Source organism: Musca autumnalis, unplaced genomic scaffold (assembly GCF_047663935.1).
Source record: "Musca autumnalis isolate F117 unplaced genomic scaffold, ASM4766393v1 scaffold_3, whole genome shotgun sequence".
In the NCBI taxonomy this organism is placed as follows: Eukaryota; Metazoa; Arthropoda; class Insecta; order Diptera; family Muscidae; genus Musca; species Musca autumnalis.
The window spans coordinates 186386566-186411511 of NW_027411866.1; the positions used below are offsets into that span (position 1 = coordinate 186386566).

The window sequence follows — 24946 nt, forward strand, 5'->3', positions numbered from 1 at the left end:
AAAAAATCCACGTTTATTGTCCTATTTGGGTGCTCCTAAAAATCTTTAAAAAATCCACGTTTATTGTCCTATTTGGGTGCTCTTACAAATCTTTAAAACATCCACGTTTATTGTCCTATTTGGGTGCTCGTAAAAATCTTAAAAAAATCCACGTTTATTGTCCTATTTGGGTGCTCCTAAAATCTTTAAAAAATCCACGGTTATTTTCCTATTTGGGTGCTCCTAAAATCTTTAAAAAATCCACGTTTATTGTCCTATTTGGGTACTCCTAAAAATCTTTAAAAAAATCCACGTTTATTATCCTCATTGCTTTTTCTAAAAATCTTAAAAAAATCACTTGTATGGTCCTCCATGGACGCACTTAGAAATAATTAAAAATCCACGGTTACGCCCTATTTAGTTATCGAAAAAATTTAAGAATCGAAAAAAATTAAAAATGTAAATGGCTACATTTCCACACTACCAGCAATTATTTCTATGAATACCAATGAACACCATTTGCCATTTTCCAAAATTATTTAAAACCCCTTCACTTTAATACGACTTTTATTTTATTTCAATTTTAATATAACATTGCTTTTGGTATTGCATTGCTGCCATTTCATTGTTTACTTTAGCCATGAATAAATATTTGAATGTAAGAAACAAAAAAATGAAAACAAAATTGCAATGAAATTCAATTACCGCTGATAAGGACGATTGGGAGGACATGTGTCCAAATGTCGTGGACTCTGTGTGTTTTTCCAGCACCAATTAAATAAACAAAAAAGGTGTTGAAATGTCAAGTGTTTTTAATCAATACTCAATGTGAAAAGAAGCCACGGGAAAGGCTTTAACGAATGAATGTTGATGGACATGTTGCGGCATGTGCTGACAGCGGTATTGGTAGCAGGGTTAAACACCATTACCAATGCCACAATTAATTGTAATGAACACGAACGAACACAACAGAAAGACCAAAAAACTCTGACATTGTACTCAAAGGACATGCAAATTAATATTTAAAACTTCATCACATACTGCGGCAGGGGCTGGCAGCATGTCCTGCTCGTTCGGTTACCACCACTTATAAATCCTCTTCCACTCACAATTTTCTCTGCTCATGTCCAACCGTATCAAATTAACTTTATTTCGCCTGTGCATTTTGTTCGATGACATTTTACATACGAGTACATGCATGCCGCCGCAGGAGTAAACGAACAAAAAAGGGTTCGTTAATATTCGTTGCACTCACTACATGTCTTCTTGATGTTCCCTTTGTTTTGTGTGAAGTTTTTTTTCTTTCAAATATTTAACTTTCTGAACTTGAAATATGAGTTGTTTGTATAGCCCTATGGCAGCAATAATGTCGACACTGTTGTTGTGGTTGGTGTTGTTGCATGTAGATATATCATGTGGCTATGACCACCGGACAATATGTATCGACCAGTTGACTGACTCTCTCTCTTTGTCGTCTGTCTATTGTTATAATTAATTTCATACATGGTGTATTAGCATGCTAAACCATGTCTTATGCGCAAAACATGTGTGTATATGTCCTTTGAAAATGACGTAAGGCTGGGAAGACAAATAAATCATGTCATAGAATGTTGTTGTTGGACAATGAAGCGTTTCAAAGGGCGTCTAAAGTGATTGGCTTTTATGTGAAATTTAAGAATTTCATTAGAATTTTAAAGTCAGTATTTGTTATTCATTGACATTTTAAAGGTTTTAGAAGGAAGCGACAAGAGAAACAATTGGACAATTGGATTACGAACATCCAAATAGGGCAGTAAACGCAGATTTTTTAAAGATTTTAAGAGCATCCAAGCTATACAGTACATGTGGATTTTTTAAAGACTTTTAGATGCATCCAAAGTGGACAATAAGCGCAAATTTGGTAATGACTTAAGGAACACCAATGGAGAACGTGGGTTTTCTTAAGATTTTAAGGAGCACCCAAGGTGTGCAATAAATCTGGATTTTTTTCAAGATTTTTTTTTTTTTTTTAAGACACCACCAAGGAAGGTTTTTTTGTAAAATGTTTAGTAGAACCCAGGGAGGACAGTAAAAGTGGATTTTTTTTAAGGTTTTTAGTAGAACCTAAAGAGAGCAATAAACGTGGATTTTGTAAAGATTTTTAGGGGAACCCCAAGGAGGACAGTAAACGTGGATTTTAAAACATTTTTAGGAGAACCCAAGGAAGACAGTAAAATTAGATTTCTTAAATATTTTTAGGAGAACCCTAGAAGGACAGTAAGCGGAAGGATAGTGAACGTGGATTTTTTGTATATTTTTAGGAGAAACCAAGACGGACAGTGAACGTGGATTTTTTTAAATATTTTTAGCAGAACCCTAGAATTTCAGAAACCGTAGATTTTTTGAAGATTTTTAGGAGAACCCTAGAAGGACGTAAACGTGGGTTTAAAAAAAATGTAGGAAACCCCAAGGAGGACTTTTCAAAATATTTTAGGAGATCCCAAGGAATGACCTCAGTGGAAACGTGGAGATTTTTAGGGGAACCTAAGGAGGAACAATAAAAATGTTTTTTTTTTAAGATTTTTAGGAGAACCCAAGGGGACAATAAACATGGATTTTTTTAAAGATTTTTAGGAGAACCCATGGAGGACAGTAAACGTGGATTTTTCAAAGCTTTTTAGGAGAACCCAAGGAGGACAGTAAACGTGGATTTTTTAAAGCTTTATAGGAGAACCCAAGGAGGACAGTAAACGTGGATTTTTAAAGCTTTTTAGGAGAACCCAAGGAGGACAGTAAACGCGGATTTTTTAAAGCTTTTTAGGAGAACCCAAGGTGGACAGTAAACGTGGATTTTTTAAAGCTTTTTAGGAGAACCCAAGGAGGACAGTAAACGTGGATTTTTTACAGCTTTTTAGGAGAACTCATGAAGGACAGTAAACGTGGATTTTTAAAGCTTTTTAGGAGAACCCAAGGAGGACAGTAAACGTGGATTTTTTAAAGCTTTTTAGGAGAACCCAAGGAGGACAGTAAACGTGGATTTTTGTCGACTTTTTTGGAAACTCCAAGTAGGACAGTAAAAATGGATTTTTAAAGATATTTATGATAACTCTAGGAGGACAGCCAACGTGCATTTAAAAAAAATTAAGAGAACCCAAGGAAGGGTGGTCAACGTTCATTTATTAAATATTTTTGGGAGAAAACAAGACGGACAGTAAACGTGGATTTTTTAAATATTTTTAGCAGAATCCTAGAAGGCCAGAAAACGTAGATTTTTTGAAGATTTTTAGGAGAACACTATAAAGACGTAAACGTGGATTTAAAAAAAAAAATAGAAGAACCCAAGGAGGCCTTTTCAAAATATTTATAGGAGATTGCAACGACTGTCCTCAGTGGAAACGTGGATTTTTTTTAAAGATTTTTAGGAGAACCCAAGGAGGATAGTAAACTTGGAATTTTCAAAGATTTTTAGGATAACCCAAGGAGGACAGTAAAAGTGGATTTTTTAAAGATTTTAAGGAGGACAGTAAACGTGGATTTTTTTAAGGATTTTATAAGCACCAAAGGGGTATAGTAAACGTGGATTTTTTTAAGATTTTGTAGAAGCACCCATGGAGGACAATAAACGTGAATTTGTTAAACATTTTTAGGAGAACTCAAAGAGGACAGTAAAAGTGGATTTTTTAAAAATTTTTAGGGGAACCCAAGGAGGACAATAAACATGGATTTTTTTTTAAGATTTTTAGGGGAACCCAAGGATGACAATAAACATGGATTTTTTTAAGATTTTTAGGAGAACTCAAAGAGGACAGTAAAAGTGGATTTTTTAAAAAAATTTTAGGGGAATCCAAGGAGGACAATAAACATGGATTTTTTAAGATTTTTAGGGGAACCCAAGGATGACAATAAACATGGATTTTTTGTTAAGATTTCTATTAGCACCCAAGGAGGACAATAAACGTGAATTTTTTAAAGATTTTTAGGAGGACTCAAGGAGGACAGTAAAAGTGGATTTTTTAAGGACATTTTAAGCACCAAAGAAGTACAATAAACTTGGATTTTTTTTTAAGATTGTGTAGAAGCACCCAAGGAGGACAGTAAAATATTTTTTTGGAGAACCCAAGGAGAACAGTAAACGTAGATTAAAGACTTTTGGGAGCGGCCAATAAGGAATAAACGTAGATTTTAAAGAATTTGTGGGAGCACCCGAGGAGGACAATAATCATAGGTTTGTTAAAGATTTTTTTGAGGTGGCTATAAACGTGGATTTTCTAAAAGTTTTTAGGTGCATCCGAGGTGGCTATAATCGCGGATTTTTTAAAGATTTTTGGGAGCACCCAAGGAGGACAATAATCGGAATTTGTTTTTTAATTTTTAGAAGCACCAATAAACACGGTATTTTTGAAGATTTTTAGGAGCACCCAAAGAGGACAATAATTTCGGATTTCGGATTTTATAAAGATTTTAGGAACACTTAAGGAAGACAATAAACATGGACTTTTCAAAAAATTTTAAGAACACCCAAGTAGGACAATAAACGTGCATTGTTTAAAATTTTTTTGGAGCACCCAAAGAGGGTAATGGATTTTATAATGATTTTAGGAGGACCCAAAGAAGGCAATAAACTGGAAATTTATAAATATTTTTAGGAGCAGCTAAGGACGACAATAAACATGGACTTTTCAAAGATTTTTAGAATCACGCAAGGAGGACAATTGGACATGGACTTCTTAAAGATTTTTAGAAGCACCCACATAAACATGGATTTTTAACAAAAATTTTTAGGGGTACCCAGGAACGACAATAATCGTGGATGTTTTAAAAATCCTTGAGAGTACCCAAGGAAGACAACAGACATGGGTTTTTAAAGATTTTTAGCAACACCCAAGGATAGCAATAATCGTGCATGTCTGCATCCCGAGTGCAGCCGGCTAGGAACTTTAGGACCTTGTTTCTACATCTCAGCCATTGTGAACCCACAATCTTGGTAATTATAATTGTTCCACAAACATCCCATACGGGACAAGGAGACTTCTCTCATATCAATGAGTGCACCCCGATTCATATTAGCTAAATGATATGGGACCTACTGTTTATTGCGGAGTCCGAACGGCGTGTCTTAAGACACCACTTGTAGAGAAGTTTTACACGCCTGAAATACTCAGGAAATGTCGCCAACATTACTGAGGGGTATTTTGCCACCGTTGAAATTGTTGATGTTGCCTGGCCTGGGAATCTAACCCACGACCTTTAGCGTGCAAGGCGGGTGTACATACCATTGCACTACGGTGGCACCCAATCTTGGTAATTAGTCCTCGAAATTCTGTTACCACCGAGCTCTGTGGCCGTAGTTTTTGTGGAGGATATTTGCATATTCTCCGCGCGGAAAATTGACACAATATCGATAGATAAAAGAAGCGCAATTCCCTGTAATGAATATTTTTTTGCAGTTTCAACCACAAAAGCTTTAATACTGTTGCCATCCTAAACTGGATTTAGTTCCAAACAGTGTTGCATTATCCATTGTTGTAACTACATTGTACCGACAACAATGCACGAAGGGTGACCAATAAAAACACCACCTACACCCTAAAGCCAAATTTTTCAATTGAGCCAGACAAAAAAATTCCAAAATTGATTTATTCATGGAAAATTTTTCATGACAATCCATTCAACCGTACTTGTTGCTTTTGGCAACAAATTCAGTGATAATCATGATGACGACGATGTAAAATGTACATCTCCCTATTTTATCTACTGGCCGGACAACACTTGCTTGCCAATCACATTCATGGACAAACAAAAACAAGTGCACTAAATTGAAATCCATTTTGCATGAAAAATGCACTTCAATCTTGACATCGACGTCAATGAAATCATTAATGTAAATTTTGCTTACCTACTGCCACCACCTCCCTGCCTACCGTTGAATTTTTGAATAGACATCAATTTTATTTTCCCAAAAAATAATGGATCTACGAGACATTGTGGCTGGCTGACGAAGGTGGTTTGGGTAACAATCCAGTTGTATTGTTTGCATGTCATCTGTCTATTGCATATCCGGCTTTTTAGTACTTTTGCAATAACAAATTGAAAAATACGAACGTTCTGAATATGCAAAAATGTAATGACATTGTATTTTTTGGTCGTGTGGTCGTCATTGGTGTGTCACCGCCGCTGTTGTAGGCGAAAAGAAACAGAGTGGTGGGTCTGTTGCTACTGCTGTTGCAGTTGATGGTTGACACTCACAGTGAATGAAAGCACTGTGTTCGATAATAAACATTTTATGTGTTTGGCAAAAGGCAAACAAAAAAACCGAAAATGAAAATTTATGGCAGGAAGTTTTCTGGTCTTGTTTTTATTGGCTGAATTTTAAATTTTGCGTAGGTGTTGATGGGTGTTTTAATGTAGCAGAAACCATTTTTGCATACGTTGTTTACATAAGTTAAAAGGTGCGTGTTTTTTTATAGCTGCGAACCTAATGGAAAATGTGTCCTTAGTATAATTGATCTTGAGTATGACTTCTCTATAAATGGTGTCGCTAGACACGCATTGCTTAGTAGAGTTGTGCCAAAGGAACTATATGGAACTATCTAGTTCACTTTGCAGTTCCAATGGCCCACTTTTTTTCTTTGAACAAATTGCGTATACTTACTATCACACGTAATATTTCATGATGTTACTCATACGTTTTGGAACTAGTACAAGGAACTAGGAACTAGATTACCCAACTCTATTGCTTAGACACCGAATCTTTAGATTGATGGTTGTTTCGCCCAATAGTCCTGGAAAATCGTTTTTGGCCACACAAACTAATTTCTTTTTAAAATTTAAATGTGTCGATCAGAAGGTCAAAACTTATATACAGTGATGTTGTTGTTGTAACAGAACTTTTCTATGTATGTAAGTTTGTTACCTGCTTAATCTAGTTCTGGGTCTATCTCCAGTTCTAGGAAAGTGGCTGTTTCGACGGGATGTAACAACAGCTCTACAGAAGTTAGTTGAGTAGATTTGGCAGGGCAAATGAAAGGCGCAGTGTGCACTGTGGGCCTGTGCCGCATGCTGGGCATATGTTTAGCATGGTGTCATTGATCATTGTCATATAGGAATTCAGATGGCTGCTACATTTCGAGCTTCGATGAGCCAAAACTACTCTGGTTTGTCATGCCAGCTGATGCTCCTCAGCAGCTATATATGGGGGGATGTTCTCCAAGGGGCGCAATCACGCGATCGTTATTTATGGCATCTGCGACTGCATCCGTGTGAATGCTTGTTGATCTAAGGGTTCTCACTTGTAACGTTAGACCTCATGAAGATCCCTCCAGGCATGGTAATTAGGACGTCTCTTAACTCCTCAGCAAGTACTACAACGAAAGCAAAGTATGTTGTCTCCTCATGTAGATGATCCACTGAAGACATAGGGAGGAAACCTGTCGGAGTTCTAAGGACGGCATTCTGACAGGTTTGAAAATTTTCTATCGCGTTGCACTTATCTTCGCGAATCAATCTCGCGCAGCATAGCTTACCACAAACCGACCTATGTCGTTATATGTTGTCAACAAGGTTTCTTTATTTGCACCCCAAGTACTGCCGGCTAGGGAGTTGAGGACCTTGGTCCTACATGTCAGCTTGTTGCAGATAGCTGTGGCATGCGTGACTACATGAACATGTTGTCGAATGTGACTCCTAGCATATTTGGGTATTTTGTCGTCGGAATTCTGCTACCATCGACCATGACATTCAACTCTGTTATCACATCTACCATCCATGTGGTGAATAGAGTAGCCGTAGATTTTGTGGCGGATACTTGCATATTCCTCTCGTGGAAAAGGGTGTTAACTTCAGTCAAATAGGGGTTCAGCCTTTAACAAATGACATCAGGGAAGGCACCTCACATCATTTGACCGTATAATCACCCGCATACTTTACGTTCTAACTGCCGTCTGGCGGGCGAAATGCAGAAGAGGTAGAGGTTAAACATTTTCGGAGATATCACCCCACCTTTGGGGAACTCTCTGTTTCACTCTACGGGACTGAGACTTCTTGTTCCGGAATTCCACGTACGACTGGCGTCGACACATATAATTTATTATCCAACGTTTCAAACTTGGCCAGAGGGTTGTCTGTTCGATATCCTCAAACGGTGTGGAGTGCTTCACAGTACCAAAGGCTTTTGATAAGTCAGGCGCCACCATCACTGTTCTTTTACACGGCTTGCTCTGGTGGAGTCCTCGACTAATATGTGTGGAGATGTCGTGCAGCGCTGTTGTCATGCTGAGCTGCTTACGGAAACCATACTAATGGTCAGCAACTGTATAGCTATTTCTGACGCTGGGGAGGAATAAATCCTCAAGGGCGAAATAGGCCTGTACGATTCACCTTTGCTGGCATCCGTGTCTGGCTTCAGTTGCGGGACCACCCTTTTAATTTTCTAGACTTCGAGAACCATGTGGTTGGCTAGCGACAGGTTGAGCAATTTAGTGAGATACTCAACTCCCGGCTCATCCAGCTGTTTCAGCATTACCATGGAGATTGCATCAGGTCCCAACACTTTGGATCTGGAGGACTAAAGTCCCCAGGGTCTTTGCTACAGGCGATAAACGCGAAACCGGCCTGTCCTATTCACATTTGCTGACAACTGGCCACCCACCCTTCCCATTTTGCAGACTTCGGGAACTATAGGTTGAGAACTTTAGTGAGATACTCGACTCCCGAAACATTCATCTGTTTCAGTATTACCATGGAGATTCCCCATCAGGGCCCAACACATTGGATGATTTAGCGTTCCTTTTGACATTCGCTTCATAATCGACTGGAAGAGATCTAACGCGTCGTAGTACTCTTCTCTCCCGAGGTACTCGACGAAGTGTCGATTGATATAACTTGCGCACCTCTTCGGATCAGTCAGCGTAACGTCGCCAAATGTGACTGAAGCAGAGCTCCGAAATACTCGCTGGAATTCTACCCGCGAGTGAAAATCGAGCTGGAGTACTCGCGCAAGTAGAAAAAGTAAAACGAGTATACTCTACTTTTTCTCGTCACTCGCGAAGCATATTTCAGACTTGCTCGTTTTTACTCGCGAGTGAAAAGTGTTTGCGAGTGGGAGTACTCGAAGAGTGCGAGTTTTAAAAGAAGTTCACTCTCCACTCTTTTGTTTTATTTGGGAGTACTCGCGAGTACTCGGGGTTAAAAAATAAGAGTGGGAGTGAAAATACTCGAAATAGAGTACTCGAAGAGTAAAATCGAGTAAAAATTAATTGATATATTTTTGGCAACATTTTTGTATAGTGTTCGTGGGAACTTTATGGGTGGCAAGTGGAGGCAAGTTAAGGGAGAGGGGGGGATGTATCCACTTGTTCCGCTTATGCTCAGCGACCAACCTGTTAACTTCTAGTGTCAGCTCCCTAACTCTGGGGTCACGGGGGATTGCTGAGGAAGCTCTTCAGGCTCATTCTTCTGTCGATTGATATAACTTGCGCACCTCTTCGGATCAGTCAGCGTAACGTCGCCAAATGTGACTGAAGCAGAGCTCCGAAATACTCGCTGGAATTCTACCCGCGAGTGAAAATCGAGCTGGAGTACTCGCGCAAGTAGAAAAAGTAAAACGAGTATACTCTACTTTTTCTCGTCACTCGCGAAGCATATTTCAGACTTGCTCGTTTTTACTCGCGAGTGAAAAGTGTTTGCGAGTGGGAGTACTCGAAGAGTGCGAGTTTTAAAAGAAGTTCACTCTCCACTCTTTTGTTTTATTTGGGAGTACTCGCGAGTACTCGGGGTTAAAAAATAAGAGTGGGAGTGAAAATACTCGAAATAGAGTACTCGAAGAGTAAAATCGAGTAAAAATTAATTGATATATTTTTGGCAACATTTTTGTATAGTGTTCGTGGGAACTTTATGGGTGGCAAGTGGAGGCAAGTTAAGGGAGAGGGGGGGATGTATCCACTTGTTCCGCTTATGCTCAGCGACCAACCTGTTAACTTCTAGTGTCAGCTCCCTAACTCTGGGGTCACGGGGGATTGCTGAGGAAGCTCTTCAGGCTCATTCTTCTCTACTCTACATTCTACTCCCCTCTTCGAGGTGCTCGACGAACTGTCGATTGAAATAACTTGCGAACCTCTTCGGAAAAGTCAGCGTAACGTCGTCAAACGTGACTGAAGTCCTATTTTTCTTCTTCCGAGAGTGACTTAACCGTTGCCCACAATTCACTTATTCCGGCTTCAATGTTGCAACCCTTTAGATGATTTATCCACTTGTTCCGCTTATGCTCAACGACCAACCTGTTAAATTCTAGTGTCAGCTCCCTGATTTTAGGGTCACTGGGGTTGACACGAGGAAGCTCTTCACGCTCATTTGCTGATCCCCTTGCCTCTGCTGGGAAATTTGGACTTACTTCGGGTATTCGACCAGTAGTTATAACCCGAATGGCTGCAGAAGTGATGATGTCTCGGAACGTGGTTTCTGGTTACCGAACATCAGAAGGGTTGGGCAGATCTCTAAATAGGGGTTTAGGGATCTCCCTGAAACTAAGCCAATGAGCTTTTCAATGATTGACAAAAGTGCGGCGTTCAGATATGATGAAATCGGGGGTCTGCTGATGTTGGGAGATAGCCTGATCCAAGAGAAACGACGGGTTGTCAGGCGACGTCATTTGTCAGGCAAGGTGACACGATGGTTATGTCTGCCGAACTGTGACACTCCCCACTAAATCTGCTAAATCGGCAGTTCCACACCTGTCTGCTACCCCATATTTTCCATGTATGGGCCATTAGAGCAATACTCAAGCAAAATAGGACTGTATTGAATAGACTGATGCAATAGGAATGCTAATCATCCACATCCATTTCGGTGATTCTGAACCACTGTGCGCCCATGAAAATTGAATCAAACGACGATCAGCCACCAGCAGGTACAAAAAAATGTGCTGCGGAGACAAACGAGACAGTCGTTTGTGGACGATTGTTGAGACAAGTTGGGTTTTACAAAACGTGCCCTCGACTACCGGTGGAAGTAAATGTTGTGTTGTTTCAGCTTAGCTGAGAGGGGTTGTAAAACGTGCCCTCAGCTTGAGATGATAGTGTAGGTCACCGTAGGAAGATTTTGGTTGTATTGTCGTCTGAGTCAATTAAAGTGGTAAAACGTGCCCTTGGCTTTAGGGCGATACACCAGCGTGCATCGGACCGTCACAAAAATAAATTATTGTATCACTGAACATACCCCAGCTTCAAAATGAAAGCACGTTGTCCCAAAACAAACGTCCTACATTGGTACGGTGACCAATATTCTTGAATGAAAATGTAGTAAATATACGAGGGTTACTACATAAGTTTCCAGCCTAAGCAAAATTACGCGTTGCTTGGCGCCTTTCACCGTATATATAGGTCCTCTTAACAAATTGAATTGAGTAACACCCCGAAGGGATAACGGAGACTTCTCTCTTATTAACCCAGATAAAGCCACTGGTCGTTTAAACGCCACAAAAAATGTTTGCAAAAATTGACATAAAACTATGGTTTTTTCGAATATTTTTGTGGGGTTTTTTGCATTTTGCTATAGTATTGTCCGTTATCTGTCATTTCACGCTTAAGCTTCATATGGCCTATGCGTTTCCACACAATCGGCCTAAAACCCAAGCTGTTCAAAAAAATCGACTTTTTTGTAATTTTCGACTTTTAATGAAAAATTTAAATGTGCGATAAAAATTTAATCCGAAATGTTGGAAACATATAAAGTCAAGGATTTGTTAGGAATATAGTAAGTGTATTTTCTCAACCAAAAACCAAGAGTTTGGCATATTAGGATACACCTATATTACCTACCAGTTTTTGGCACTTTTAAAAGAAGGCCCGATTGCAAGAGAACTATAAGTTTTACAGAAAAAAGTTATTTTTTTAAAAAATGCTTAGAAAGTCTCAAAAATATAATTTTCATAAACAATTTTAAGTTTTCTCGAAAAAAAAAATCTCGGCGCTAAGTGGGTTAATGCGTGCACGCCAATTCATATTGGCTCAATGATATGGGGTCTACTTCTTATCGCTGAGCCCGAACGGCGTGTCTTACGACACACAGTGGTTCAAAAATCGATTTTTCTGGCCAAACCCCCCATTTTTTGTTGTCACCGAGTGTTAATTTTTTGTGGAATTCGTTAGTAAACATATCGAAACTAAGGGAAGCAAAAAATTAGATCAAAGTATTGGAAGGTGTGGGCGTGGCGTACTCCTAAAAACGAAAAATGTTTCTCAATTTTGGAAAATACTTAATTTTTGCAACTTTCTGGAGAAAGAAACAGCTATTTCTCAGAAACTATAACATATATTTTGTTCATTGTGTCTTGTTAGTTACAGGTAGGATTGTTGCCTTTAAGAGACGTTTTAATAAATTACCGTAGCGTTTACACGTACACAGCTATTTTATTTTTCCTCAGGTACTAAACTTTAGTGAAATTCCAAGTTTAGTGGACTAGAACTTTTAGGGAACAGCTTGGAACAAAGTTTAGTTTTCACAAAATGATGCTCGAGGCTGTCCTCTTTCAGCCCATATTTACTTTTGTACCTGAACTGTTCAGCCCGTTAAACACTTTTTAACTTTTTTGAAATTACATGGGTAAAAATGTGTGTTTTCCATACCGCTTCCCATATAAAGTATAATTTTTTCACACAACTGAACATTTTTTATATATGAATTTTTATAACCGAAGAAGTGTTTTTTTTTTCAATTTAAAATAAATTTAAATTTGTTGAAATAAAAAAATTGAAAAAATTTTTTCCAAGTTTTTTGTTTTTTATTTTTTTTTTTTTTTTTTTTGGTTAGTTTAATGGGGGTTTTAAATAGTGAGAACATATGAAAAACACAAAAACACTCATATTTTGATGCAAAATATGAAAACAAAAAACTCAAATTTTAAACTTTGACCTTCAATTACTCTGCAACCGCTAGATTTAACGGCTTTAAATTTATCGGAAAGCTGAAAGTGTTATCTGTCAAAAAAAAAAAAAAAACAATTGTGAAAATATCTCTATCCGTTCAAAAGTTACAGAGTTTTGACCAGGAAAAAAGGATTCCGACACCACTTGAAGAGAAATATTCTGGAAATTTAAACCAACATTACGCTGAGGGGATTTGCTAGCACCGAAAATGTTGATGTTCTGGTCAGGGATTGCACCGCATACCTTCTAAGTGCAAAGCGGACGTGCTTACCACGGTGGTCTGTAAACTAATAATATTTACAAAACTTGCTTAAGTCTGGAGTATTCCCCCATTGGCTTAACTTCATCACTTTCTTTTTTGCAGAGAAAAATGTTTACAAAACGCACTGACAGCTTGCAAAATTTACTGATCGCTACCAATATCATGATATTTACAAAAATTTAAATAGGAACCAAGAATTATGTAACTGATAATTTCTGAAATATACATTTTCACATTGCTTCGAATTTAATAAACTTCATATATGTATGTACATCATCATCTAAAAAATAAAAGACTAGTTCAATGAATAACCACAAACTCGAGACAACTTTAGATAGCTCTTATCGTGGTTGTTCAACTTTTCTTTTATTTGCTTCTCTATTCATTCTTCCTCTACTATTTTCTTTTAGACGAGAGACAAAAAATAGTTTTCTATGAAATAGTTTTCTTCTTTATAAAACTTACAATGCCAATGTCTTATTGTGGAAAAGTACACCATTTATTTGCTATATTTTCCAAGCTTGTAATTTGGTGGTGATTATAAGCATAGTGATGATGATGCAACCAACCAGCCAGCCATTGATGTTATAACTATCACCCTCAAAAATCCAAAAGAATAGAAACGACGGGAAGTACAACATTGAAAAGATTTTTTTTCTGGCAAAAATCACTGTCTAGGTAACCGATTAAATGTTGTTTTCATTACAATGACATCAAATGCCGCCATAACCATGGCAACAACAATGCTAGCAACAAATTATAGGAATCATTGGCTCACAGGCGAGTGGTGTTGGTGTTGTAAAACGTGGCCGTATAGTGATAATGGCAAATCTTTTCAAATCTTTACATTTTAGCTTCCCAGCACACTAAATGATGCTGCAGCTATACAAATTATTATATCCTTAAGTTCCCTACTTACCATCTGCACCACCACAATCACCTTCTACAACATCCATTGTAAGGAAGTTACTTAAGCAGGGAAGCGACATAGTGTTGTGTGCCAGACACAAAGTTTTCTTCGCTTCTTCTTTTTAGAAACAAACTGCAAAGTAAAAAAAGAAAAAAACAAACAAAAACCAACAAATAAATAAAATATCGTGTTAAAAGAAGTTTCATTTGCACAAAGGCAAAATAAGAAAAAAAAAGAAGAAACCTCAGTAATTGGCTTTCAAACAACTTTATCCATTCATTTCGTTTGGAGATTTTTTGTTGTTGTTTTGTTGTCAGTTGTAGAATTTGTACACGAGGTTGGGCGGGAAGTCCTACAATAAATTTAGTGAAATAGTTGTACACTACTATAGGCATGTAGTAGTAGAAACTTTTTGAACTTGACGCCAATATTAAATTAGTGTTAGTTTTCTGTTTAATCAGGCTGTGGTTCCATCACGGGTTCGACGATATCTCTTTTATATGCTACGTACTGCTACAGATAGCAGAGAAGCACAACATTCATGGTCATACCATGGTTACCTTGCAAAAGAACTCGGTCCCAATTACAGATTTTGCGGAAAGAGCTTTGGATTCATTATGGTTGGTTCTACGAAGCTCACCACTCTTACCAATCGTCCGGCCCAATTGCTGCTATTTGCGATGAAATCAGAATAAGGAACATGGTGGTCCTCAAGTCGCTGGCAGGCAGCACTTAGGGTGTAGATAAAAAAATATTGTTATACCCTCCACCATAATGTGGAGGGCATATTAAGTTTGTTTTTCTGTTTGTAACACATCGAACTAATCATTTGCGACCATATAAAGTATATATATTCTTGATCAGTATAAAATTCTATGACGATCTAGCGATCGAAGATGGGCTATATCGGCCCACGTTTTGGTATGGCCCCATATAACAGTACCTCCCGATTTTCGGTATTTGGGGGACTTTAGCTACAATTTTTAACCGAACTATCTGTAATTTGACCTTTAGACTTCCCAGTGGTCACAAACCTACTCCACTGAAAATTGTAAACATAGGTCCACGTTTTGGTACGGCCCCCATATAACAGTACCTCCTGATTTTCGGTATTTTGAGGATTTTAGCTCCAATTTTTAACCGAACTATCTGTAATTTGACGTTTAGACTTCCCAGTGGTTACAAAACATCTCCCCCGAGAAAACTTTCAACATAGGTCCATGTTATAGTATAGCCTCCCTATTTAACGGTAGTTCCTGATTTTCTGTAGTTTGAAGATTGTAGCTACAGTTTGTGACCGAACTACCTGTTATTTGACAGTCGAGTGATCGCAAAATATCTTCATCAAAAACTGTCAACATAGGTCCACGTTTTGGTACAGCCGCCATATAAAGGTACCTCCTGATTTTCGGTATTTTGAAGATTTTAGCTACATTTTTGACGGAACTACCTGTAATTTAACATTTATGGTTCCCAGTGGTCACAAAACATCTCCTCCAAACATTTTCAATATAGGTCCACGTTTTGTTATAGCCTCCATATAATCTCCCGATTTTCGGTATTTTGAAGATTTTAACTAAAATTTTTGACCGAAGTATCAGTAATTCGAAATTTGAGGTTTCCAGTGGTCACAAAACTTCTCCACCAACAATTATCAACATAGGTTCAAACTTTGATTTATCCCCATATAAGATTGCCAACCAATTGAAAATCAGTGGTCATAGAATATCTCCGCCTCAAATTGTGGACAGGATAGAAAATAATTATTCCGTTTTAGTTCAGAATATTTTATGGTGGAGGGTATACAAAATTCGGCAAGGCCCGGTGGGAAGTTTGATCTCACTTCGACTAGGAATACGTAAATCGGGGTACACACAATCAGTTTTGAGGTCGGTTTTTCTGAAATAACGATTGTTGTCAAACTGTCCAACAACCACAATATATTTTAGTGTTGCCTGATTATAGACAAAAAAGCAGCTGGCAAGTAACCGACACTTGAGCAAAAATGGGCAGTCAAAACTGATATTGTGCATCCCTTAAACAATCGATGTTGGATTTTTTAAGCGGCAACCCTTAACGGGTTTAGTTATGTGAGATTTTAAGATTGCCAACGTTTGAGCACAATCGACCTCAGTCTGCACACACCAGACACTAAACATGGTGACCGTAGGGGGTTTTGCAGCTTTTATGGGATTACCCTGAAAAAACTTGTACCTCGTAACTGCGTTCCCGAGAACATGTTGCAAAAAAATCAAAAAAATTTGAGAGCAGGTCTTAAAGTGCACTTTTAAGAAAAATTTTTCAAAAAAAGTTACACCAAGGAATGAACCATATTCCATAGATCAGTTTCGAATGGACTATATCGGTCCATTCCTTCGGGTACCTTTCACAAAAAAAGAAATATTACGAGGTCCAAAGGAATGGAAGGAGGATTATCGAATGGGTCTGTGGTCTTTTGGTGAATGAAGTCGAGGGGGTTTTACATGATTCTCGCCTTGACGGCTCTAACCATGGTGTACCATTGCACCGGGGGTCGCGATACAATGCGTCGGCCATCGCCCCGTTGGAATTACAGAGTCCCCAAGTCTATCCCGCAGGTACCAATTCGAAGATCCACAATTGTGGGCTTCACTTCCCTCTTGGTAGGGGGTGGAGGACTATCTTACACCTCTGCTGCTCTATGGGTCGCAGCACCCGATTGATAATGCAACTCCTGCGATTTGGGTCCAAACCACAACCACCGCGTTACAACCAATAGGTGCCTCTCTATAGTCAGGCTAGATCAACAGACCTAGGGGCTCCTGACTCACGCGGTACCAAAAAGTCTCCGGTCAGACTTCGTAGTAGAAACTACTACCAGTTTTTGTTTCATACAACACGGGACTGGTAACCCAAAGTGAGAAAGAGTTTAGGCACGATCGGGGAATGGGAAGAGTGCAACACAAGTGTTACACTGATGTAGGAGTCTAGTCACCACGTTTACATGGACGTAGCTTTCTGAATGCGAGGAGCGAGACGGCAACCGATTATGTTTGAAAGTGCCCCCGACAAGATCTAAAAGATCTGTGATGGCATGGTGGAGAGTTGAGATTCCCCATTATTCCATACCACCTGCGGTACCAGAAAAATTACCTCTGGTCAGATCTCGTAACCGAGTTACTTCAAGTTTCGGTGCCATGTGACCAGGGGAATGGTAACCCCCCGTGGCAATATACGCGGTTAAGCCTATAAAGCCCCAACGCAACAACATAGAAACAACACCTGCACTAACGCTCTGCGAAGGCGGAACACCCTATGTGCAAAGTCTCCAAGGCTAGCACGAGTAGATCTAGCCACGAGTAGAGCTAGCCATGACTCACATCCCATTGGCCACCAACTTTGGTGACACCCATGGAATCTAGGTTCCTGAAGTCCTCATATAGGACACTCACACAACACATGCAGCCAGTCTTCGACTGGAGCCCCACTACTGCACGATGAAGTGCCAGAAAGGTTTCTACTATGCAAAAATGCATTGAGAGACCCATGCCCAGTCAATAAAAATACCAGATGAAGGCTGAAACCAAAGTCGGGGTTCGCCATGGCAAAAGTAAAATCCGGGATAAACCTAAATGATACTCGCCCATTCTGGCACTCGTTCCATCTAGATTGCCATCTAGATGTTACGAGCTCACGCAGCCGCGCCTTGCAATTCAGGGCACCCAAGCTCTCCACACCTTCTACTGCCCAATCAGTGGGAACGATCGGCAAACCTCTCTTGGCTAAAAATGACACATTTGCACGTATCATTTCCAGGTCAAGAGGAAGAACACCCAACAACACCTGCATAGTCTCAGTAGACACTGTGCGGCATACAGGGAGACAAGCCAGCGTCATAATGCGCTGACATGACAGTATCTTACGATACCCATACCCTGTAACTGCAGTGTGCAATATGGGGGCCCTGTATGTTGCACAGGCAACAAGCAGACCACCATATACCACCCACAACGCACGTCTAGTCAGACCCCAATCCGAGCGCAAAATGCGACGAACAGGATTAACAACGCTGCACATTTTGCCTTAGAGCCGATCTAAGTGAGTGATGAAATTCATCCTCTCACCCATTGTGATGCCCAAATACCTCACTTCAGTCTTATAAGAGAGACCTCGACCATCGAAGACGACGCTCGGATGTCGATTGCCAGACAATCTACCCTTGAGTAGCATTGTCACACTCTTCTCTCTAGCGACTTGGACACCAACCTTGGTACCCCAAGTGCCAACAATAGACATCATTCTGGAGCCCAACTGTTCCATCTCAGAACGAGATTGAGCCTCAACCAGAATGAGCAAATCGTCTGCAAATGCACATACCTTGCAAATCGAGCTGAGTTGTTGCAGAAGTGGATCCATCATTAGTTTCCAAATAAATGGACCATAAATGGACCCCTGCGGACAACCCAGAACAACATCAATGGAGACTCTATTGTTTGCACCAATAGAGCAAGCCACCGATCTGAGAAATAGCTTTGCCAAAGCTTAATCTCCTGGCATCCTACTTCCTGTAGGCGAACAAGGACTCTTGACCAACAAAGGTAGTCAAAAGCACCCTTGAAATCGACGAATATGCCCAAGGCATATCGACTCGAAGACTCAGCCACACAGCGCTTTACATGCAACTATGCGTCTTCTATACTACGGCCTGGTCTAAACCCAAACTGCCATTCAGACTTTGCGCCAGTAAGTCTCTCCTGAAGTCGATGAACCATTATCCTCTCCAGTACTTTTCCAAGCACTGGAAGAGGTCTTTTGGTGAATACTAACTACGTACGGAGAAGATAGACAAGCCCTATAGATCTCCTCCAATATTTGGTATATTCACGGTGAGGCAAATTGGAGCATCGCCGGTGTTATACCATATGGACCAGGTTATTTATACGGTTTGAATTTATTGACTGTCAATTTTATCTTGTTTCTGCTATCCACCTTTCCAATGAGATCCATACCCACATCCGCTTGAATTTGGAAATCGGTACACTCCGTGCGAACGATACCAACGTCGGTACAACCTGTGAAATAGGTCACCCACCACAAGATGGCATAGCGTCTGAAGAACAGAGTTTAACCACGTATCATGTGACTCGCATAAACTGACCCAGGACTTTTTCTTGTCACGTTTTTTCTCGCTCTTATATTTAGCGAAACTCGCCTTGTAAGGAACAAACTGGTTAATCCATTCGAGAGTTATCGGGCGCTCTGGCCAGCCAGACAGACGGAAATAGCTAAATCGAATCCAAATTGTCTGACAGATTTCGACCAAAGGCTGACCAAAATCGAAAGGAGGACTTTAAAAAAAATCGAAAACTTGTCTTTTGCTTTTCTAATCCCAACATTAGAAAGGTTGAACAGCTCTCCAAAGCACACGAAGAGAAGAGATATTGTAGGAGCAATCATATTCTAAGAGCAAAATAGTATATTTTAAAAATCTGAAAATGTCTTTTGTTGGAGCAACAATACATTTTGTCCCATTATGGTGCCTGACACAAAATATATGGTTGAAACAACAATATATATTTTCAGATTTTTAAAATACACTATTTTGTTCTTAGAATATGATTGCCCCTACAATATCTCTTCTCTGCGTGCAGTGATATACAAAGTCTCAGAAACCAGTTACGTGTGATTATTTTTGGAGGTATGGTGAAGCAGGCAATTATTGGTAGACTCGGTGCGTTACCAACTAACGTCATGACAGTCTTCACTACCAATCTACCATCTGCATAAGGAGGCAATGATACTGTCATCATACCAATCACCATATCGTAGAACAAGATCTATCGCCTAGACACATCCGGAAAGACATTCGGAGATAATGCTCCAACATTCAACATGTCATACCAACTGACATCAACAGACTGCTACACTGAGGTCGATTCATCTCCATGTAGTTATGTTAACGGGAATATATGAACAAAACATGTCCTACAACAACATCCTGGGGGGGGTTGAAATAACCGTTCCTAAGGCACCAGACCCACATTCGCGCAACTTAGATCTGACTACTCAACTATCCTCAACACATATAAGGTCTGAAAAGTTCAAGGTGCTAATGGTGTTGGCAGGGACCGCACGATAAGCAGCTTTTATTCAGCCGGTCCTGTGTTCAGCCGATCCTACAGTACTGCGCCCTTTTGATTTGTTGATCAGGTCAATTAAAGTTGCATAATTCCTTTTACTACCAACATATTTCAAACTCTATCCAAATATTATTAATCCATACTCCATATCATTATTGATTTAAAGGAAGACAATCAGGAAGAATCAGCCAAACTAGCCAATGTTTCAAAGATAAAAAACCCCGTCAGGATAATGTTGGCTTGAGTATTTTGTTACATGTTCAGTCCGTTCGGACTCGGCGAAATGTTGAAATTCACTTAGTGATATGAGAGACACCTCCCCACGCACAGTGGATCCACTTGTGTGGAGAAAGTGACCAAAAATATTTAGAGTGTAAAAATCAATCCAATGCGCCGGTTACAGCTTTGTGCTGCTGCGAAGAGAAACCACGAGCGTAGCATTTTTTTATTTTTGACCAATGGGTGGATCCACTGTGCCATGTTCCTACAATGATGTTCGTTGGTTTCTTCAGTCACTAAAGTTTAGCTCAAGCGATATATTCCTATATATCGCTGCGTCCCACAGTAGAGTTTATTCTATTTTTCTTTCCAATTTTAAAAGATATTTGAAACTAAGTAGTTCTACTTTAACATAATATATGTATGTGCACAGCATTTTATGATCGGTCTGGCAGTGACATACATGTTTAAAGAACTTTTTATACCAATAAATATTTAAACACTAAAACACTTTTACAGATATACCAAAGTATGTTTGTACTTTCCACAAACTTGACAAAGTGACAGCTATCATTATTAATAGCTACTGGCTGTCTGGAAGGGAGGGGTAAATTATTATCAAATAAATATTTAAAACTTAATTGAAGTTCATTACCCAAATTGGAGTTTAAATCTTGACAATGTTTTTAAAAAAAGGCCGTTAACAACATCTGTGTTACAATCTAAAATTGTTGGATTTCACATGCTGATGGTGACAGCTTGTTCGATCTAAGCAGTATTACATCACAGTGGTGGTTAAACAACAAAATTCTTCCGATGGAATAGTCCAAAAGAAAATCCACCCCCGCATAAAAATGTAGGTTTACGTTTCCCTTTAGTGTTTTTCTTTAATAGGAAAAACTTTAATAATCCATCGCCCCCAGTTTGGATTTCCCTTTAATGACTGTTGTACAAAGATTCATCATATCCCCGGACAACATCTTGGTCAAATGATTGCATCAACTCCCCCGTTTCTACACATGAGGATGACGTTGATGTTGATAAAGAATATAATAAATATAAAGCAGTATTCTTCATCCTAGCCATAAGGGAATGTTATGGGCTTTGTCTGTGTGTAAGGGACGCTCCAAACATAAATATCATTAGTAAGAGAACTGTTATGTGCAGTCGCCCGTAGTTGCCTTACTTTTGTTGTTGTTGGTCTCTTGAATAGAATACCTACTTCTTTTGATTTCATTTTCTTCATCATTCGTCGTGTGGTATAGTATTTTACCCTCTTTTGCAAATAATTAAAAGATATACTCAAAAAACATCCAACCAAAAAGTACCATTTTCCTGAACGGCTGTCACGGCAAAGACTTTTAGTTATCGTTCGTGGTGCGTTTCTTTCCATTGAATTTGGTGTTTGAGGTGAAGAAAATATTCTTTATTTCCGCTTAGAGGGGAGAACTTTTTTGGTCTGTTGTTGTTTTTGTTGTTGAGTTAAGGTACTTCTTCTGTCGAGGTAGTTTTTCTTTGCAACCCCCTTACTTTTGCTATAGAGCATAACAATTTAAAGTCGTTATGTATTTTTGTAGAGCTTAACGGTATTCCTGTGAAACTTAAAGTTGTTTGAAATAATTTTAATACATTAAGAAGTTGCTAAAGGGAGAAAACGCGAAGTAAAATACATGGTTAGTGCAAGTTTTTTAGTTTTCAGAAGAAATGCAAATTATGTATTTTTAGTATTCGATGGGATTGAGAATATCTTCCTTTAAAAACAATATATAAACTAGAATTACTTCGGGATGATAATTAGAAAATTCCATGATGTTCATTCACATGTTCCCACAAACATCCCAGGGATACAATATGAGACCTTCATTTTAACGCCGGCTTCCGAATGGTTTGTTTTAAAGCAGCATTTGTAGATAAGTTTCAAATTGCTGAAATATTTAGGAAATGCCCGCTCTACAGAGTGGTATTTTTTCCACTGTTGAAAATGTGTTGTTGTCTGCCTTGGGAATCGAATCCGAAAGTCAATATGCAAGCGGGTGTGCATACCATTGCATCATCTTGGAGCCCAATGTAGCTGATGACATGATTTAGGTTTGAGATAAATACAAGGTGGCGCAAAAGTAATCCTCCTATCAGAAAATGCTATAATTTTTGCGATTGGCCCCTAATGTCAGTTCTGTTTTGACATTTGTGTAGTAAACACATGCGAAATACACGTTGATAAACGATGTTACTCTACACTGCTCCAGGACGCGGAATATTGGTGACTATTTATTTGACCAATAGTCGGTCGGTGACTTTGGCACAACGTGAATTTCGTCGCAGACGTTTAGCCGCTCGCTTCGAAGAGACTGGCATAACACGAGATGCTGCCAGGCATGGCAGACCCCGGAGTATCCGTTCTGCAGAGAATATTGCTGCTGGAGCCGAGGATGTCACGGAAGCGCCTTCGATATAGACCAGACGACGTGCCACGCAAATTTGTATCAGTTGACGGTCTTTACAGCGAATTTTGGTACGATATTTGAAGATGTTTCCGTACAAAGTCCAGACGGTGCATCAGCTGTTAAACGCTGACCGCCAATCGCGTCTAACATACGATCAATCCATCCTTAATCACCACCAAGAGGAAGATGACTTTTTAATCAAAAATAATCATGAGTGATGAGGCGCTCCAGACTTCTTTTTTTGGGGCTTTTTGAAGTCGCGGGTTTATGTCAACAAGCCTCAGACTCTTTCAGCTCTTAAAGACAATATCCGTCAAGAATGTTAGGACCTATCGCCGGAAGTTTTGGCCAAAGTGATGTAAAATGCCATGAAAAGTAGAGTTGGGTCATCTAGTTCCTAGTTCCTGGTACTAGTTCCAAAACGTATGAGTAACATCATTAAATATAACGTGTGATAGTAAGTATACGCAGTTTGTTCAAAGAAAAAAGGTGGGCCATTGGAACTGCGAAGTGAACGAGATAGTTCCATATAGTTCCTTTGGCACAACTCTAATGAAAAGGGCTCAAATGACAATAAACTGTGGCGGCGGCCATTTATCTGATATCATATTCTCGATTTGATATAAAAAAATTAAAAGACCAAATAAAAATAATCCACAAGAAAAATCAAAATTTTTCATGTTTTTTTTTTTTTTAATTACAGCCAAAAAACTTCGGAAGATTACTTTTGCGCCACCTTGTATTACAATCTGCAAAGGTTAAATCAATTTCCTTTCAAAAGTTAGTTAAGCTCTCAAACTACACTTCAAGGGGCATATTGAAATTTTGTGAGATAGGTACTTGTAGGTGTTGTCCGATACAAACCTTCTTAGAACTTTTTGTTCTTTTGAAGATAATTTCAGGATTTGCAGAGTTTCCTCCAAATAGCATCAAAAATATGATCATTCGTATAACTTTTTCAGTTATCTGGTTACGGTTCCTCCTTGGCCAGATTCAAAAGTTATGCATCCTGGACCGGCTGCCTCCCTAAAGAGCCTGGAGATTGGGGTTAGCTGGGCAATAAAGAAATACAGCCTGTCGTGCGGTCTCAATCCACAGTGTGGGTCCAATATGAATTGAGGCGACTGCATCGTCCGGATCTGAACTGGGCTGGAACCACTCGTGTTTGTCTTGGCATTCACACTGTACCTTTGTACTGCCAGCGTAAATGCATCGGTGTCAATGCTATTTAGGCCAGCCTGATATGCTACTTCTTGATCTAGAGGTTCTCGATTGTATCTTCGGATCTCTTTCTAGATAATGAAAATATCTCCTAACGTGCTTGGGTCGGAGAAGCCTGCCTTCTAGATTGTTGCAAGCAAGTACTGCAGCATCTTGTTGTGCTGCTGCACCGGTAAAATTTCCGTTTCCTCATTAAGATGGTCCACTGATGTCATCAGCAGGCAGTTGCAGTCCTCAGCGTTACATTCTGGCAGGTCTGAATATTCTTTCACCCTAAGTGATGCCGCTCAGCGACTTGAGAACCTTGTTCCTACATCTGATCTTATCGATAATAGCTGTGGCTTGACCGCACTACCTAAACATGTTAAGTGAATATTGTGGGTTAGTTTGTGGTCGGAATTAGGACACTATCGACCAATATGTTGAAGTGGAACATCATTTCAGTCGTCCAGGTGGTAAACAGTGTGGTAGTGGATTTAGATATTTATGTCATCAGTAATAGAATCCGATACCAAGATCTTTACTACATATATGGCGTCTGGATGGTGTGGAATTTCAGAAAGTTAGATGTTATACAGTTCCGGAGATATCGCACCTGCTTGGGGAACTGCCTGTTTCACTCTACGGGTCTTCTTATTTCTGAATTCCACAAACGACTGGCGTTGGAGGGAAGTCTTATATATGTCCTCGAACAACTTGGCATAGTTGACGGTATCAGAGTCCTTCAATAGCTCAGATCCTCGACTAATATGTGTGGATATTGCTTGCAATGCTCTTGTAGCACTGTGGATTTTCCGGAATCCATGCTAATGTTGGACATCATCATGAGAAAGATTAGTTATTCTATAATCTTCGCTATTGGCGACACGAGGGAGTTTGTTCTGTGTGATCTC

General features: G+C 39.4%; 1 protein-coding gene and 1 long non-coding RNA gene across 3 annotated transcripts in view; both read left to right on the forward strand.

The window, feature by feature from the left end:
* LOC141398587 (tyrosine-protein phosphatase 10D-like) overlaps positions 1-24946 on the forward strand; it is a 365390-nt gene that overhangs the window by 125336 nt on the left and 215108 nt on the right. The window lies entirely within an intron of this gene.
* LOC141396801 (uncharacterized) lies at positions 13498-16451 on the forward strand. The gene is made up of 3 exons (XR_012411246.1): positions 13498-15111; positions 15414-15667; positions 16233-16451. It is a non-coding gene; the product is annotated as an uncharacterized lncRNA (long non-coding RNA).